The 20,454-nt window shown below is 34.8% G+C and overlaps 1 long non-coding RNA gene across 1 annotated transcript; it reads left to right on the top strand.

The window, feature by feature from the left end:
* The first annotated feature begins 5,414 nt into the window (after positions 1-5,414).
* Positions 5,415-8,547, top strand: LOC144457993 (uncharacterized). Its single transcript, XR_013487558.1, has 2 exons — positions 5,415-5,523; positions 6,752-8,547. It is a non-coding gene; the product is annotated as an uncharacterized LOC144457993 (long non-coding RNA).
* The last annotated feature ends 11,907 nt before the right edge of the window (positions 8,548-20,454 follow it).

The raw sequence follows: 20,454 nt of genomic DNA, 5'->3' as shown, positions 1-20,454 counted from the left end.
AGTAAGATGGAGAACCACTACTCCTTACTATTTTCCCTTCCATTACATCCTCCAAATGCCCAGGCAGTGTCCTCTGACCTAATGTACCCTAATAACCTCTGGTACTTACCATCTACCATGTAGCTGAACCCTTTAGACCACTAGGCCCTTCTGCTAACCTTATCATAGAACTGTTCTCGATACCTTATCTCTGCCAATTAGAATGTGAGTTTCTTGAATATAGGTCTATCTTGCTTTTCTATTTCTATCCACAACTCTTAGAACAGTGCTTGGCACATAGTAAGTGCTTAAGACGATGAATGGTTTTGAATACATTCATTTGAATTCATTTGAATACATTCATTCATTCAGTGAATCTTGAGCAAAGAGTGTCTCAGCAGAATACAATTTGAGTTTGGAATATTTTTGCTTTTATATAAAAAACAAAAACAAAAACAAAAAGCAAAAAAACAAAAAAACCTTGCTTCTAGACTAAATCCACCCCCACCCCATCCCAATCTATCTGGCCTTGCAAGTGTGAGGAGTGCTAATTGGTCCAGTTGAACATGGCTGAGCTCCTGGACAGTCTTTCTGTGCTCACAACTGGTCTTTTTGGCAGCTTGGTCTTGGCGCCTCTTTAACACCCTCAGTAACTTCAGACCCAGGTGCTGCTCTCTCTAATGGGAGGGCTATCCTGGCCATTTTCTCCTAATTAGACTAAAGCAATTACAAAGAGGAAATATTGTTGCACTTTTAATAAGAAAGCCAAGGGGTTACAAGTAGTTACAATTAACTTTAAAGAAAATTATTAACTCAAAATTCCGTTGGAAAGGGTTTCCACCACTGCGCCAAATACAATTTTTTCTTCTATTCAAGGGAATTTTCTAAAATGTGGGTACACTGGAAGTTGCAAGATACAAGTAAAAAATGGCTCTAATCCTATTTGGAGATTTGGACCAGCATGTACCCCTACTTGTACAAGTAGAAATTCATGGATTGGTTGCACTTTGAATTGCTAGGTACTGGGCTACATTATCCACATAAAGTACTGACCAATAAAAAATGAAAAACACATTTAAAAGCTAGTAAATGATGGTGCCAGGACAAGAATGCAAATTTTTAAAATTCTTATTACAGTGTTCCTTTAAGTACACTATGTTGCTTCAACTGGCATAAAAAGGGAAACAATCAAAATTTTTTAAAAATTATCTCTGAGAAGGGTGATATATATATATATATACACACACATATATATGTACATATATGCATATATGTACATATATATATATACCCACACATATTTATGTATGTATATATACACAATGCACATTTTCTATATAAACATACACACATACACACACACACATACACACACACACACACATATATATAGAGGGATACACACACACACACACACACACACACATATATATATATATATATATATATATATACATATATACCCATATCAGAGATATTTGATTTTATATCTTATGTTTGGTTTTATATTATATGTATATATGTATGAATGCACATATATTTGTGTGTGTATGTGTGCGCGCGCGTGTGTGTGTGTGTGTGTGTGTGTGTAACCAAAGAGAAATTTAAATTAAAAAAATAAGGTTTTACTCTATAACCTATAAATTGGCCAAAATAACAAAATCAATGGAAGTAGTTAATGTTGGAGGAGCCGAAGGGCAGTTGAAGGAAGGCCACACTAGTGCATTGTTGGTGGAGATGTGAATTGGTTCAACATTCTGGAAAACAATTTGGAACTACAAGTGACTAAAATGCCTATATGTTTTTACCCAGAGATTATACTGTTAGGCATATATGTCAGAGATAACAATGACAAAAAGAAATGTTCCATATACACATTTTACAGTACCAAATGGCTAAACAAATTGTTATGCAAAATTGTAATGGAATATTACTGCAATATAAAAAACAATTATAAGAAAGCATAGAAATATCTATATGAAGTGATTTAAAGGAAAGTAGGCAGAATCAGGAAAATAATATACATAATGAATGTAACAATGTAATTGGAAAGAAAATCAACAATAAAAAAGCAATTGAAGTTGAATGCTGTGAAATTATGATGACTAGACTTGGCTCCAAATAGGAGATATGAGTACATATTTTTCCCCACTTCTTTGAAGAGGTGGGGGACCATTGCTATAGAATATTACATATTTTGTCAGACTTCTAAAATATGTTGTCTAGTTTTGCTGACCTTTTTTCTTTTTCCTTTTAAGAAATTATTTTTTATTATAAGGTATGCCTCTTTGGGAGGTTTGGGTAGAGGGATACACAAGGAAACGAAGGTTATAAAATAAATAAGACATCACTAAAACATTTTAATGTAAGAAATGTTAAAATTAACAAGCTCTCATGGCATCATCACAGACAAAATGGAGAAAAGTGAGCACTTTTAAGTGAATTTGAATTTAAATTGACCACTCATACCCAAACAAGGTGTTATCAACCCAGGTTTTTTGCTTGCCAAAGGGTTTTATCCTTGACCCCATCTTACTCAAGACTTTTAATCAATGAATAAATGAAGTGGGTGAAGATTGAAGATTTTTGCTGTTGTTCAGTCATTTTTCAGTTGTCTGAGTCTTCATGACCCCATTTAGGGCTTACTAGGGTTTATAGAATTTTTATGTGACTCAAAACTGTAAAGAATTAGCATTCAAGAGGACCAAATCACAATTCAAAGATAGGTTGGAAGTATCCAAATTAAGCAAAATAATCATCCTATTGTATTCAAACCATATTTGGATTATTGTGTTCACTTTGGATATATGTTCTTTAGGAGGATCTTCAGAATACTGAAAAGGAAAACTAGTATAGTAATGCTTCTGGAAACTGTCATGAAAAAGAGGGACATTGAAGTTAGAAAAGATTGTTACTGTTATCATTATTGTTATCACGTAACAGGAAATTGAAAAATAGTTATGAAGATATTCTGAAACAATTAGAAACATTTTGGGCAGTTCTCTTCCAGCAGTGGCCCACATAACAAAAGGGCCTTGGGAATGCTGAAATTTCATACTGATGAGCAGCCCTTTGGGCTTAATTAATCTGAAATGATCTACTGCTTTGCCGTTTGTAAAAGCTGTGAAGACATTCATGTCTTGACTTTGTAACTGGTTCACTTGCCCATTGAAGCAGAGCTTATGAAATCTAGCAGCACTTATATAGGTGTGTGTGTGTATAGCTATGTGAGCAATCTGAAGCCGAGATTGTGATTTATCCATGCTTAACTAATTCAGTCTCACTTAGAAGGAAATCAAATCAATCCATCAATAATCATTGATTAAATGTGCCAGGCTCCATGCTAGGTGCTAAGGGTACAAAGAAAAACCTAAACAGCTATTGCCCTCAGGGAACTTATGATCTAAATTAATAATTGTTTCTTGGTGGTTCAAAGCCTCTGTTTTAAAATTTGGAAAGTAATTTATTTTCAGATATAATGGCTTCTTTTCCGAAGCAGCAAATTGTTGCCATGTGATGCTAGTAGGTAACTCAAACGTGCCTTTAAAATGTAAAGGAAATTTTTCTTTTGCCAATGTAGACTCTCTTCAAATGAAGGCAAAAATACAAAGTCATTTTTTCCTGCATTTTATCTATTTTTACACTTTCATAATGAGGATACTTAAAGGTTGGTCAAAGAAATGTTGAGGTGAAAACAATTCCTCAGCAAAGGCATTTGGAGAAAAGCTTTGCTGCATATTTCTCAAGGGATTTTAATTTCCTTTGGGTCCGGTGAAAGATGTGGTTTTGAAGCACTTTGAATACAAACACCTATCATCGTGGCTAATCACCTAGATGACAACATGGTCCTCTTAAGAGTGAAACAAGAGAAAAACAAGAAATGAAATGGTTGAAATGGAATTTTGCCAGACAAATAATGGAAAACATTGAATCAAGCACTTTATTTTGAATATGACCCTGAAAGTTTCAAGATGAGAATATACTTTGACAGTATTTCTTTTAAGAAATTTTTTTTCTTTTTGGTCTAGATCAGTGATGTTATTGGTATCAAGAACCTGATGTATGAAAACTTCCAATGATGCATATCAGCAACACCTCTGAAGTTATTATTTTAGAGTGTTGCTGACTGGACCAAGAAGTTAAATGATTTATCTGTGGTCACAAAGCTGACACTAATATGTGTCAGAAGCAAAGACTGAACTTAGGTCTTCTGGAATTCAATGCTAGACTTCTATCTACTGCTTAATCCTTATACACATGGATTCACACACATATACATATATGCATACACATGTACACATATAGTATATATAGTGTATATATACTGCATATAGTACATATGTATACATATTTATAGTAAATTTACAAAAACACACATAAATACTATAATTTTACCTCTAATAGGACCAATAAAAAAATCCTACCCATGTTTTGACATAGAAACCCAACATGTTAGTATTACAAATAATTTGTATAGCACTGATTCAAGTGAATCAAATATTTTTTATTGTTATAGTTGAAAAGCTCTTTACTTTTTCAGTTTATTACATACCAAAGGAGAACTAATACCCATTTATAGAAAAAGAACATTTTGTACATTTAGAAACTGAAATCCTGTTTGTACTTCTTTAGTGAAGGACACTTTTTTAAAAAGCAAAACTAAAATCCAATGACCTGATTACATCTGTTATTCTTGGGAAATATTAAATGAATTTATATGTTTGTTGAGAAATCAGAGCTCTGCAAGTTTCACACATTATTTATGAAATTCCAGCAAATTATCTCTTACTGACAGGCACTAAAGATATAATGAAGTAACAGATGTAAATTCTGTTTCCTTTTTCTCTCCCTCCCCCACACCCAACTCCAACAGAAGATTATAGGCTGTTCATTCAGCTAACATTTACGGAAGACCTTGTGCTAGAGGTTTGGGGGCTGGAAGGGTCACAAAACATGAAAAAAATGCATTCTGTATCTTCAGGTAGATTGCAATTCCATAGAGCAAGGAGACATATGCAATAACAATAGTAACATAATGAAAAAAGATATGAGGGGTTAAAGAGGATTATAAAAGCATGAGTGAAGGAGAGATTGTTCCTTTTGGAGGGATCAATAAGACTTCCTGGAGGAGGGTATGTTTGTTTCGGACTTTGAAAGAAGAATAAGATTGTGACAGATGGACATGAAAAGGAAAAATATTATAGGTAGATGGAGCAATCCTAGAAAAGGTACAGAGGTCTAACAACTTGGGGTACGCAAGGAGGATTTTAAGTAATTCAGTGTGGTTGTAACATAGTTCTCATAAAGGACAGTAATTATAGAATCTCAGATTTGGCAGGGACATCAGATCTTTCTGTTCTGAAACAGCTTATAGGAATAATATGACATACTGTTAGAATAGTTGTTTGTGGTCAGACTGTGGGGAGCTGCAAATACCAAGCTAAGGTGTATAGACTTTATTTGGTAGACAGCGGGGAATCACTGATGATTTTTGAGTTGGGAGAGACATGATGAAAGCTGTGTTTTAGGAAGATTTATCTGGTGGTAAGTAGCATACAGGACAAGACTAGAAGTGGGGAGACCAGTGATAGAGACCTCTCAGAAAGCTACTGTAGCAGTCCAGGCATTGTGTAATTGAACTAAGAGGTGAAAGGAAAATGAAGTCAGGAGCATTTTGTATAAAATACTTAACGTATAAATATGCCCCAAATTAACATACTTGCTAGTTATCTGCCCTGTTTCTGAACAATAATCTGACTTCAGTAGAGGCGTCTAAATTTGGTTTTAGTTTTTATCCTTACATAATATCAAATTTAATTTAATTCAAATTAAATTAAATTAATTTTAATTTAATTTAATGTTCAATTCAATTTGTTTCTTCAGGTTTTTTTTGGTCAGATTTTTGGCATAACCAAAGCCCTAAACTGAATAATTCTAACAATTATATTTTTTGACATTCAAAAAATTTCTAGGAAAACACAAAATTTTTAAACATGCAACTTGAAAGTATATGACAAATAAAATATAGGAAAATAACAATAATATGACTAGTAAACAAATATATTTTGAATGATGGCAAAATACTAATTATTGGGATAGCCTTGGGGAAGGATCTATTTCTTCATCTCTCACACAAATAGATGAAGATCTTAGACAATTTCTAAGAACTCCTCTAACTCCAATTTTCTATGATTACTATAAATTTAATTATATTTAGATATTTTAAATTAAATCAATCAAATACAAATGAAGTTAGGGAATTAGAAATGGGCAGTATAATAAATGACTACTAAAATGATCACATTTCCACATATTATATATTTAACCTTATTGAAATGTATAATTGTATAAATTTGTTACTTTTACCATATACCAATAATTTTATATAAAATCTTAAATATTTCATTACTTGTGAACAATTAAATTTCTTTGAAATATCTAAGAAAATGAAACTAAAATGCTAAGCCTAAATTGATTTTAATGCCTTCTGTGGATCTCTGCTTGCTAAAAAGTTTTTCTTTTTCTTTTTTGCCAAAGTAAATCATTTGAAATGAAAATATTTAAAATATTTATAAACATTACATAGAAAATATTTACTTGGTATTAAAATCTTATGATTTTAATACTGTTTCTTGGAAAGAGTAGAAAAATTTTAGAGGCAACAAATAAAAAATGACCTACTTTCTTATAATTTTATGCAAAATGCATTTTTTTCAGTTCTGGGGTCAGATATGACAGTTACATGTGCTTGTTATTTTTTTTTTCTTTGCAGATGTGAATTGTATACGAAAAGTCAAAGTCCCTTGAGATGTTATCAGCATGAACAGCTTGGCAAACAAATATTTGTGAGCCTTCTTCCAAATGAAATGTTCTACAGAAAGGTGGAAGTGGTTTCAAACCGTTGAATCAGTGGTTAAGAAGGCAGGTCTTTGTGGGTATTGATGGGAAATAGTCGTTAGGGGTAAGCTGCATCACCACTCAGGAAATAGCAAAAAAAAAGAAAAGATTTTTTTTGAAACCATCTTCTCCAGCTGTGACAGAAGAATAATTGACAGAGAAGAATTTTAAAGCCAGAGATTTCATACTTGTCTTCTTGCTTTCTCATTGAGAGGTGAATAGTATTTAAGCAGATGGAGAGAAAAGGTGGGTTTTGACTCCTGATAGAGCTATACAATACATAGTTACAGGAAAATGGGGTATCCGGAATGGTATGCTGCCAACATAAGGTATTCTGGTAGACTATAAAGATTGCAATGTCATAAAATCCTATTAAGAAGTATTGTAAAGTAGTAACTAGAGACCCAGACTTGAAGCAATGAAAACCCAAGTTTAAGACCTGCCTCTGAAACATGCTATTTGTGCAACAACAGGAAAATAATTTTTACTTCTCAGTTCTCCAAGTAACTGTTTAAAACTAAATGACAGATGAGTGGCTGATTTGTCTATGGAGGAAGAGTGTACATGGGAATTCCCCACGCTGATGAAAACAGAAGTCTGTATCTACCCAAAATTGCTCATAGAAATACAAATGGGCAACAAAATAAGGATTCCATTTTTTAAATTACTGCTTCATTTCCCGGAATTATTCTAGGAAGGGATTCAAACTCCTCCTGCCTTTTTGACTCCAGATCTAGCAATCTCTCCATTATGCCTTAGTGGATTTGTGAATCAATTCATGATAATTAATTATGAAGTGTGAAATGAAACTTTCTTAATGCTTTCCCATAATCTTCTATTCATCTAGTGAATCTTCAAAATTTTAGCTATACAGGTAAATCATTCATGCTTTATTCAATGTGCTGATCACTCCATCACTGTTCATCCAAGTTGGCTCTGCGTGCTGATTATTGTCTCAATGAAATGACATTTGGTGGGTGTAAGTAGGCTTCAGCATATCATCATAAATGATTTGGAAGAAGTAACATAACTGACATTACTGAGAGCATGAGTGACTGCCTTAAAAAAGAGGAGACTTTTTCGTGTATCAAGAGCAAAAGGTGATAGATGGATAGTGAGAGTGTTGCATTCGTATCTACAAAATATTTAATGACTCAGAGAGAGGCTTCAAGCATGCTAGATAGTTTTTCTGCAAAGGATTTATGGAATGACATAGACAAGAGCTACATGGAATCAGAAGGCATGGATGGCTTGTGATATGTACATCTGGAAGGAGTGTGATGATCTGTTGAAGGATTCACTTGAATACACCCCAGCTGTTGCCTGATTTGTCAGGATGAGAAGAAGAGGAAGGAATGAGTTGACTTTGACATTGCATGCCCTTGAAAAGAGATGTCTCTTGTGGTTCCTCCCTTTGGTTCTAATACTTCTTTATACCATGACTAATGTGAAAATAGGTTTAACATGAATGTATGTGTAGAGCCTACGTCACATCACACATTGTCTTGGGGAAGGAGGAGGAGAAGGAGGGGAAGAAAATTTAAAACAAAATTTTATGGAAGTGAATGTTGAAAACTAAAAATAAATAATTAAAAAAAAGAATTCTTGCAATCCCAACCTCCATGGCTATCTAAATATGAACAATTATTAATAAATCATCTAAACCCATTTCGTGAAAAAAAAAAAAGAGAGCTCACAGTGCCTGTGGTTCCCCATGAATTCTAACACTTCTGGCTCCTTCTAGGGATAGTAAGATTTGCTATTAGAGGTCAGGTTCTACACTATAGCATAAGAAAATATTATCTAGAATGGTATGATGGGAAAGAATCATAAATATTTTGTAGTTCAGCATCACAATTTTACAGATGAGGAAACAGACTTGGCAAGATAAAGTGATTAGCCCAATTTTACAAAATGAGAAACTGGTGGAGCTGGGACTGGAATTCCCCTTTGATGTTCAAGTTTATGCTTTTTCCATTATGCTACATTTATTAATATCTATATAAGAAGAACTTACTTAGAAATGAATGATGACATCTTACACAGGAATAAGAAATGTATATGTCATAATTATTTAATTAATTTAAAAATTGTAGCATGGTTTCTATGTTCAATGTAGAGTGCCATCTAGAAGGCATTAAGGGTGATGAGAAGATGAATAAGATATGGTTCTTTCCCTCAAAGAATTGACAGTGTAGTATTCTGGAGGACAACTTTGTTAACATGTTGACTCAAGGACCAAGAACCATTACCTGTAAATCCTTATGGGTTTCCCTATGTTCAGCATGTCAAGCCGCTTATCTGTTGGCTTCAGGTAGCTCCAAAGGAGGAAAAGATGTAGTTGGAATCTTTATAGCTATGGACAGCAACTGCTTCTTTCCTACCTTCACAGCTCATTTGACTGAATTTCTTTATTATGCATACATTCATTCTAGAACCAAAAATTTCATCTTTTATAAATGCATATTGTTGGTCTCAAAAAGTGAAAGAATGTAGATAAATCAGAGTTTATCACTACTATTGTCTAAATAAGAAAACACACACAGAGGCAGGTATATAAAGGCATACCAATATAGGTGCTTTCTGGGTTACAAATATCTGTCTAACACACATCTTTGTACATACTTCTTCTTCTAAACTGTCTTTACCTGTCCCCTTATTCCCCTACTCAACAATCACTCTACCTCCTGGCTTGTGGTCAGTTTAATTAAATTCAAAACGATTTAATTAATTTCAAACATCCAAAATATCCTATATCAATAGTACCAGCCATTGGCAACTCTATGGAACTAACTGACCCAATTCCCATCATTCCCTTTCTTCTCCTTCATCACTTTCATTTAGGTCAAGGTCATAACACATTTGTTTTCCCTTCTTACTCTGTGTTCCATCATATAAAACTCAGTTAATTCCACCTCAGATGAATTTCTTTCTCTCACACATGATGTCTTTTTTTCAACTAACTTTCTATGTACCTCTCTTTCAATCTTCCCCATTTACTTAAAGAAAACCTCACTGTCTGTTTGAAAGTACCCAGAAGCCTTCTTTGGAATCTCCATGAAAGTTTTCATTTACCTGTTCTTCCTTAATTAAATCTACTTCTCCTCAAGCTCCAAAGCATAGTAGGACAAGAAACTATTTCTTTTGAATTTCATGGTTTCTGTGTTCTTTATTACTAACTCAGTAGTGTTTTTGTTTACCATTTTTCTTGTAAATGTACAATGTTTTAGTTATATTTAGTTATATATATATATATATATATATATATACACATATATATAGTACAAATTTAGTTATATTAGTTATATATTAGTTAATTATGTTTTTGTAGATTATCCTAGAAACAAAATCCTTCTTTGTATTTTTTTCAAGAGAAAACCATCTAATGAAATGAAAGTACAATGAAATAGTGAGTTGAAAACTGAATTTTGGAATACAACCTTTTTTTTAAGATGGAAATTGCTTATTTGTTTAACTACTGAAGCATACATTTTATTTAAGCAATATAGACTTAAATTGTTAATGTAAGGATTTTATTTCCATTGACATCAATTCCATATAAAATTGATAAACTTTGAAGAATATTAAATAATCATAGAATTATTGGATTTTAGAGCCAAAAGAGACCTTAGAGGTAGCCTGAAACAGATCTTTCATGTTATATCATGACAACCTGAGACCAGAAAATTTAAGTGACTTTCCTTAGGTCATATGACGTATGTCACAGTTAGGCATAACTGAGATTAAAAGCAGAGTCACTTGTCTGTTTGAGGCACTATCTCCCTACTGCACCCAGGATAAAAATAAAAACCCCATAGTCAGATATTTAAATTCTTCCATTCCTCTACTGTTCCAATCTGCCCTGAAGTCACTGAGATGAGGAAAGATGAATGGGGAAGCAAAAAGAATAGGGGAAAAAGCAATACTCTGGAGAAAAAGAGGATATGAAGGGAAATAATATAAAATAAAAAGGAAAGGTAGGTAGATACCATATTGTGGAGTGCTATAAGTGCCAAGCTCAATTGTTTCTTCCCTGTGAGCATGAGGGGAAAGAGAAGGGCCAACTGGAATGTTCCCCAGGGTGTGTGGGCACACCTGGCACTTAGGTACTTTCAAATCTAACTTTATGAAAGAAGACTGATTATTGAATCCTTCAATCAATGCCCCCATTAAAAAAAAAAACCAAAAAAACTCCCCAAGCTTTTGAATATTAATCTTTGAATCACCTCCAAAGAGCAGAATGGAGGGATAATTTCAAAAGACCAGACTGATCAGTGCCTAGTTGTAAAGGAAAGATCATCTCATAATTAATGTATACTATATTCTTTTATATACTATATTCATTTTGATATGAGTAATTATTTTTAACAACATTATATTGCTGAGTCTTCCTTATCTTCTGTTTTATTCTGAGATATGTATACCACAGATACTCCCCTGTTGAATATTTCCTTGTGGAACAAAAACCAATTAGAATATATATATATATAAATATATATATATATATATATAAATATATATATATATATATAATATATAAATATATATATATATATATATATATATATATATATTCAGTTGTTGTTGTTCAGTCATTTTTCAGTAACGTCTAACTCTTCATCACCCCTTTTTGGTGTTTTTTTTTTTTGGCAAAAATTCTGGAGAGGTTTGCCAATTCCTTCTCCAGCTCATTTTACAGATGAGGAAAACGAGGCAAAGAGGGTTTAGTGACTTGCCCATGGTTACATAGCTAGTAAGCATCTGAGGCCGGATTTGAACTCAAGAAGATGAATCTTTCTGATTTCAGGCCTGGCATTCTATCTATTGTGCCACCTAGCTGATAGATAGGTAGATAGATAGATGTAGATACAGATATACATATACATATATAGATGTAGATATATATATATATATATACACACATATACATATACACACACACATATATAATTGAATCACCTCATAGCAATAGATTTCACTGTGCCTATAGATAGACCAAAATTCAATCATAATTTTTATATTATTCATTTTCAAATGTATCTATCTATTTAGGCATTCAATTCAGTTCCAAAAATCTCTACTAAATGCCTGTTGGGTACAGAATACTCCATCTAGATTTGGGGAGGAGTAACATTCAATTAAGTTTAAAATTTATTAAGCCTTTCCTATGTGCAAGATTCTGTGCCAGGCATTAGGTATGTAAAAACAAAAATGTCACATTTCCTGCCTCCAAGGAGCTTAAATTTAACTTGAAATCCAAGTACATGCTTGTTTATTTTTCGTAAGAAGCAGCACAGAGTAGAGGACAAAGAATTGGAGTTGAGAAGATTTGGGTTCCAATTCTATACCTGACATAGACTGGTTAATTGACCATGGACAAGGCACTTAACCCCTAGTAAGTCTTTAAGACTTTAAGTTACAGAGGTATAACCCTGTTGCAGATCTGCATAAATAGCAAGAATCTCCAAACCAGAAATTCCCTATGCCAGTGATGACAATGGTCTATACACCTATCCCTTAACCATTCCCTACAAAACCCCAAAGCAAACAAAGCATGAAGGACAGTGCCATAGGGGAATATCCACATTCCACCACTCCTGTGAGGAATAACATCCTTGTTATCCTTAATAATCTTCACCATACGGTAGAAAATTTAAGAGGACCCTAGGACACTTGAAGAAGGATATGAGGTAGGGCTGCTGAGATACATTAAAAAAAAATAAGTAGTTATAAAGCTATTATAACAGAGGAGGCAGACTGTCACAAAGTTAAGAAGAAGAAATCATTCTGGGGGAAAATGGGGAGGTAATAACGATAAAAGGGCATTAAGATAGAGAATGGAAAAGAAGCCATACTGGAGGAGGGGAGAGAATTAAAAGAGAGACATGTCATTGGAGGGACAGTGAGTATTAAGCCTATTTTGAAGGTATTTGACTAGAGTGCTGGCCTGTGTGTTAAGCCATGGTATGGGATAATCAGACAACCAAGATAAGATTTTGAGAATCTGGCATAGAAAAGCAATGAAAAAGCTGTGTTGTAACTTGCAAGGGTAATGAAGATGCCAAATTATCAACAGTGAAATCCTAGAGAAGCAGGAAATGGAAAAAGTCATTTGTGGATGCTGCTCCCGTTGCCTGTAGCTTGGTACAAAAAGTAATACGCCATAACTCTACCCTAGCAATCAACACCCTCCATGATGAATTCCAGGTAATGGCTTGCTATCCCTTTCCTTCCCTTGTACTGGCTTTCAGCAAAAGCTCCATGGGTCTCATTATTCACTCCCTTTCATGGCTTCACAATGTAGATTACTTCCAGTCACATCCACATTTTGGACACCTGTTATCTATTGAAAAGTATAGGTCTTTTTAGGGCACTAGAATTAAACAGTAGTTACCTGCATTAAGAACCTCAAGCAGCAATAAAAAATAGGGCCCACTGAGTTTTCAGTTAATTTTAATTGTGCACCAACTAACTAGCTGCTTCTATATGAAAGGAATCCCATTGGTGGAGTCATTGCTATAATATGCAAAAGAGCTTCTATGATTTGAATATTGAATGTTTTAAACACAACATGTGATTTCTCTGGAAACTTCTGTCGACAAACCACATCAATACCTTCTCTGCTACCAATACAAAGATGCCTATGGCAATGAAAGGATAAGTGACTTGTCACAAACCATACAGCTAGAATCAGGAAAACTTCAACTCAGGTTTCCTGATTCTGAAACCAGCAATCTGTTTAGCATGAGAGATGAGCTCTCATACTCAAATTAGATTAGAATTATTGAAAATGGATTTTGAGATCTCCGTACCTTTCTATAACTGTTATTTTATTTTGAAACTATTCATTTTTTTACGGACCAGTTTCATACATTGCCTGGTTTACAAAAGATGTCCATTTGCAAAATAACCAGCCAAGGCCTTTCCCAGGTAAAGAGGAAATCTTGGTTTGGGGTTGCAAAGATTATCATAAAAAGTAACAAAGTGTATCCATTTCTTTAATGTAAATCTGTAGAATACCAGCAGAGAGCATAATTCAAACTCCATGAAGACCTCTTTCACTCACCTCCCTTAAACTCATGAGCTGCACGCATTTCTTTGAGAAACCCCCCTGTCTTGTGACAGAATTTCTTGAATTGAAATATGATTTCTTCATTGATTTCACCTCGCAAAGCCAGTTCTCCACCCCCCCACCTCTATCTGCCCCAATGTCTAATGCTAGAAGGGGGAAAAATGACCCACCTGGGGCATTTTTTCAAGATCTTTAACAACTGTAATATTCTTCTTTGCACTCTGTCCAAGTATTTGGACATATTAAGATGGCACCTTATTTTTTTTTAATCACAGAGTTATGCCACATTTGGGGTGAACATTTTCTTCATATGTATGATATTTGACCATTCCAAAGAGAATGCATCATGACTGCTTAAATTTGAAGAAAACAATTTGGGGGCTTACAGTTCAAATGCATATATACTTGATCCCAAGTGTGAAGTCTGTACAAGAATATACTAAGTGATGAGAAATTTTTTTCCTTACAGCCATTAGTCAAAAGACCCTGAAATAGGGTAAATGCAATTTTTTGCTAGCTAGTTGGTAAATTTGCTCAGGATAGTACAATTCTGAATATTTCCAAGGGAGTAATTTTAAAGCCACGTGAGAGTTTGCCTGTAATTCCAGTGCCCTCATGCCAAATGCCTTCAGACATGAAGAAACAAAAGTAAAGAAGCAATGTGCTTGACCAACACCTCATCCTGGATTAAATGCCCATTGCCAAAGGACATTGTCAAAGTTAAGTTTGGAGAAGCTCCCACCAACTTGGTTACAAGATCATGGATTATTTTTAACCACTGTAACTCTAAAATCCCGTCACCAAATTTTAGAAGAATTGTCTCTGATGTTGATGGAAGAAGAGACAAAACTAATTAAATCATGCATGCTGAAAATAAAATTAGTTCAAAACAGCAAGTTCTCAAACAATGTAATTGAACAAAGACAAGTTTTGAATGAACAGACTGTGATATTGATAAAAATCACTTGCTTTGTATACATATGAGAGTTCATATAATGAGTTCATGTGCAATGAGTTTTTATGAATAGCAAGATTACTTAGCTCACACTATTTGAAGATATTGAAATGTTTCAAAAATTAATTATTGTTTTTAAAGTACTGAGTGACTTTTCTCTCAACACGTGCAGGGCAGGTTCTATATGTTAACTTATTAATAGACTGGCTTTTAAAGATGGGCACATTTGCATGTAGATATTAACATACCAATTGGGGACAATTGTCTTGATATTTGTAGTTTCCTTTTGTTCTTCATAAGAAGAGAAAGTGGGTTTTTTTTGTTAGATTTTTTTAAATAGGACCTCTGATTTCATCAGTCTTGGTGCAGGACTTCCTCTCTTCATCTCCTTTTCTGAAGATTTTAGTCCTAGAAAGTGCTTGAGGGCATTTGAGGGCACATGCCTAGGGTCACACATCCATTGTACTTCATAGAAGGGACCTTAACTCAGGCCTTCCTGACTCCAAGGACAGATCTCTGTCCATTGTACTTCATTCACTGTCTCTCCAGTAAATCGAATGTCTTCTGCAGTCACTAGTTTGTTCTACACAATCTTCTACGTTTCAAAAATAGAAAGTTAAAGGTTCAACAAGAGGCATGCAATTTTAACTGTTCAAGTCTGTAACTACTATATGTGTGAGTAAACCTTTCCACTGATCTTGAATTTGGTTTTCATTTGATTATGAATGGGTCTTCCTCTGGTACTAGAGATAGCAAATATGAATATGCCTTTCAGAGGAAACATATTACTTAGTGTTAGATTGTAGTGGTTGATTGCATATCTATTAGCACCCCAGAAGATCTAAATTGGAGTACTGGTAAGTAGATACACATCAGGACATTTCAGAGGTTATTCTAACTGACACCAGAAGTAGTGTGAAACCTAACTGAATTAAAAAAAAAATCTTAGTGTTCTTTCTTTAAGTTTGTGGATTATTATGTTGTGCAAGAAACATGAGAAAAATTAAAATCATGAGAAATTCCATTCTATTCCATTGAAGTCGACAAGCATTTATTGAGTGCCTGTTTTTGCCTGGCATTATACTAGATTCTGGGATACAAAGAAAAAGGCAAAGTAGTTCCTGTCTTCAAGGAGCTTACAGTCTACTGCAGAAGAGTTAGTCAATAAGCATTTATTAAATACCTATTATATGCCAAATACTGTGCTAAATTCAGAGGGGGAAAAAAAGGAGTAAGAGATAGTCCCTGCCCTTAAAAAGCTTGCAATTTAATGGAAGAGACATCAAGCAAACACATATATACAAACAAGCTATGTAGAGCATAAATAGGAAATGATTAATAGAGAGAAGACGCTGGAAATAAGAGGGGTTGGAAAAGATTTCTTGTAGAAGATGGGATTTTACCTGAGACTTAGAGGAAGCCATGGAAGTCCACAGGTGGAGATAAGGAGGGAGAACATTTCAGTTATGAGGAATAGCCAGAGAAAATGCCCAGAGCTAAGAGATAGAGAGTCTCAGTCATGGAACAGTGTGGAGCCAATGTTACTGAACAGAAGAGTATGTGGCACAGAGAGAGGCAAGAAAATAAAGTGTAATAAAACTAGAATGGTAGTTGGAGGGTTGGTTATGAAGAGCTTTGAACGTCAAACAGAGGATTTTAAATCTGATCCTGAATGCATGTCCTTGGAAAGGGTGGTCATGTTTAAAACAATTTTCATTTGTCTGTAAAGGCAGAAAAATGAATTCCACAGATTGACCAGTGATTGATTGTATCCCTGAATAAGATAGAGTTACTGAATTAGACGGAAGTCTGCACATGAAAGACACTGGCTAACTCAAGGAAGTCACTGAATACTATATCATTAAAAAAAAAAAGAAATGAAGTTGATGGATAATCTTCATGATTGAAATGGACACTAATGGAAAGCCTTGTAAATGTGCTGAGATCATTTGAATAAAGCCATCAGAGGAAGATGGGATGGAATAACATATTTGAGCCAAGTCATGGCAGCAATCTTTATTTTTGGAAAGACTGATGGATGGTTGCTGGCAAAAAAGAAGGTACCCAAAAAAAGACATTGGTTATGCTGCCAAAATACTTGAAGATGAAATAGACAAAAGTTTGGATTCTGATTTTCACACCACCAATTCATTAGCACATGGAGCCTTTGTTGAGATGAGTGAATCCAATTCAAGGATTGATAATGACAGTAGGAAAGTTGACAGTAATTCAGGCCGAAGATAGGGTACTAGCCAAAGAAGCATCTGAATGACAGCAAAAATGGATTTAGTCCTCCGGCTTGCTGCTGCTTCTACAACTGGCACTCGAGTCAGTTCACATGGAGAATGATGAATATACCTAGAGGTATCAAAACAAGAGCAGCAAGAACATACAACCTGCAGCTGCATCCTCTATTGAACCTAACATAAATCATTTGGTCCTGGTAGATATCAGAGATAAAAGCAACCTGGCTCAGCCTCACAAATTTAGCAATTAATTATCTTCAAAGCGGTGCAAAGGGAAGGAAGAGTAGAAAAGAAACTCAGCTCATTGCACTTACATGATTTTGCCCAATGTCTGGTGAACAACTTGTCTTTTTCCTTCAATCTATATACTGGGCTGGCCCCTGAAAAATCTATTCATGCCTAACCAGTTCTCTCTCACAGGTTAATTTTCATTTCTACAGTTAAGGAAACTGCTTTTGACATTCAATGACTTCCTGCAGAGAAAGACCTGGCTTGCATATATAGACATACTTCAGGACAGTAGTATCAATTGCTTCATTTTAAGGAATGACTGCTATCTGCATAGAGATTTTGAGGTGCAAAGTAGTTTTGAATGTTCTGTGTGACATTATCATTTCATTGTTTCTCATGATCTCGATAATCTACACATTGATTTAAATCATGTGTGGTATTTCTAGCTGTCAAATTTTCTTCTGTCATGATCAGTTCTTGGAATGTATACATTCCAACAAAGACTCCCTGTACCAATGAATTTGTAGTGTGAATAGTAGAATCCAAATTTTTGTCTATTCCATCTTCAGGTATTTGGGGAGCAGAACATCTTTCTAGGTACCTTCTTTTTCTCCTAGATATCTAGTAGGATTAAGTTTTACTCTAACATTTCATTATGAGATTCAGGGGATAAGGGTTTCTTAAATGCTATGCCAATGGAGAATAAGATCAGACAGTTCCCATAACTCTAGCAATTACAGGCCCAGTATCAGAGAAAAGACCTGCCATCCAAGGACCAGCCTAGTTAAATTCAGAGAAGTTTGTCACCAGGTTCATATCAAGGTAACAGATTTTTCCACCACAAATTAAAAAAAAAAGTCTTCTCAAATCAGGGTTGGGATTTGCTGTAAATAGAGAGAAAGGAAATCACAAACACTTGAAACACTCAAGTTTTGAAGTATTAAATGTATTTATATTGAGGCATTCTACATACGAAATGACCATTGTAAATTTTCTCTGCCTTCAGGAGATGAAGAGGCTTCCTATCCTCAACAATGAATGTGTAATCTATGCATTCAAAAGAAGAACCTCAGAATCTGATGAACCAGGACTAGAAGAGACCTTGGACATCATTCATTCATCCATCCATCCATCCATTCATTCATTCAAAAGGCAATAATTAAGTATCTACTGTCTGCAAGGGAGGGCACCTAGGTGGCTCAGGGGATAGAGTGCCAGATGTGGAGTCAGAAAGACTTACCAGCTGTGTGAGCCTAGACAAGTCATTTAACCTTGTTTGCCTCAGTTTCCTCATGTGTAAAATGAGCTGCAGGAGGAAATGTCTAACCATTCCTGTATCTTTGCCAAGAAAACCCCAAATGGGTTCATAAAGTGTTGGACATGACGGAAATGATTGAACAACAACATCTTTAAGTGACTGAGCTAGGTGCTAGGGATAAAAAGAAAGAAGAAGAAGAAGCAGCAGCAGTAATTAACCCATTCCCTCCTGGGGGAACAATGTATTGGAGGTGCAGGTCTAATGCCAATACTCTCAGTTTAGATTAAATTTGGGATTAATGAGGCACCTGTAAATCATTTAACATTCAAAGAGAGGTTTCTTTCACTCTAGAACAGCAGAGAAGTGCAATAAAGGTACTGGGGGCACTAAGCTTCTCTGAGGCTCCCCTTATTTTCATATAAAAATACATATGGTCAGTAGGTGATCTGATTATAATGTGGTTTTAGTATGAGAGCGCGAGAGGTATAGACTCCTCATGGCTTGAATTTTTTTTTATTGGCCCTCAATCACTAGGAAGCTATAACAGGGAAAGCACGGCCAATCAGGTCCCATAGATAACTTGGTCTTCTTTTAGGTAAAACTCCTCCATGTTCTGGGTTCGAGGAAAGAAGCTGCAGCAGACATGGGTCCTATCACAATGTGTATACAGATAATTCAGGATTATATAAACATAAATTCCACAGATTGACGTATGATTAATTGTAACCAGGACTAGAACACAGGTCTTTAGGCTTCTACTATGATCTTTGCAATCCACCATTGCCCTTCCTCTAATCTGGTCACACACACCCACACCCACACCCACACCCACACACACACACACAAACACATTGGAAAATTAAGCCAAATGATATTCCTACAGCTTTTTTGGAGGCCTGCATTGTCGTTTATTCCTTAAGTCAAAGTATATTTCATTTCAATGATACGAAAAGGGGCAGGATAACATCTTAGGGTTGGTTTCCCGGCTCTGTAATAATAGGAAGCCAAAAGCTTTACATAAGATCCTTTGTGAAAACTCTAGTATCCTCTGAATACATGTACCTAATGAGTGATCAGAGTGGGTGAAGGCAAGAATAATCAATTCTACACAAGGTTGACAATTTGCTCCTAAAATTGGTCTCCTTGGACTGCCTTATTTTAATCTGTATTCTAGGCAAGTTTCTGGAAGATGAAATATGAAATCAGGGAAAGTCATTAGTATAGATTCTGTACTGTATTATTGGTGGATTCTCGAGTCTGGGGGAATCTTCAGATCTACTGAGAGATTCTCCCTATAATAATTTATATAATTATATATATACATATATACTTATATATATAATTATATATAACACATATAATCACATATAAAATATATAAATGTATAACAGAATATGAATATATGGTTATTAATTTATATAATAATAATTTATAAAATTATTAATATCTCCCTATAATTTAGTAAGGACATATGCCTGAATAATTTAAGAAAGGGAGACAGTCAATTGCCCAGCCAAAGGGCTTTTCAACAACATTATTAGAAGATGCACAACTGCATTCATTTTGGATTCCAAGCATGAGAGACAAGAATCTGGGAAGCAATTCTTGAGTCCCAGAATTTTTTTCTTTTTCTTTTTTTTTGGCTAGGCAGTGGGGTTAAGTGACTTGCCAAGGGTCACACAGCTAGTAAGTGTCAGGTGTCTGAGGTCGGATTTGAACTCAGGTCCTCCTGACTCCAAGGCCAGAGCTCTATCCACTGTGCCACCTAGCTGTCCCTCCCCCCGCCATAATTTTTTTCTAAGAAACCAACCTGGTA

The sequence above is a fragment of the Phascolarctos cinereus genome, unplaced genomic scaffold, assembly GCF_003287225.1.
Source record: "Phascolarctos cinereus isolate Bilbo 61053 unplaced genomic scaffold, phaCin_HiC Scaffold_5;HRSCAF=322, whole genome shotgun sequence".
Lineage (NCBI taxonomy): Eukaryota > Metazoa > Chordata > Mammalia > Diprotodontia > Phascolarctidae > Phascolarctos > Phascolarctos cinereus.
The sequence above is the reverse complement of the archived record's forward strand: the minus strand, read 5'-3'. Positions and strand labels throughout refer to the sequence as shown.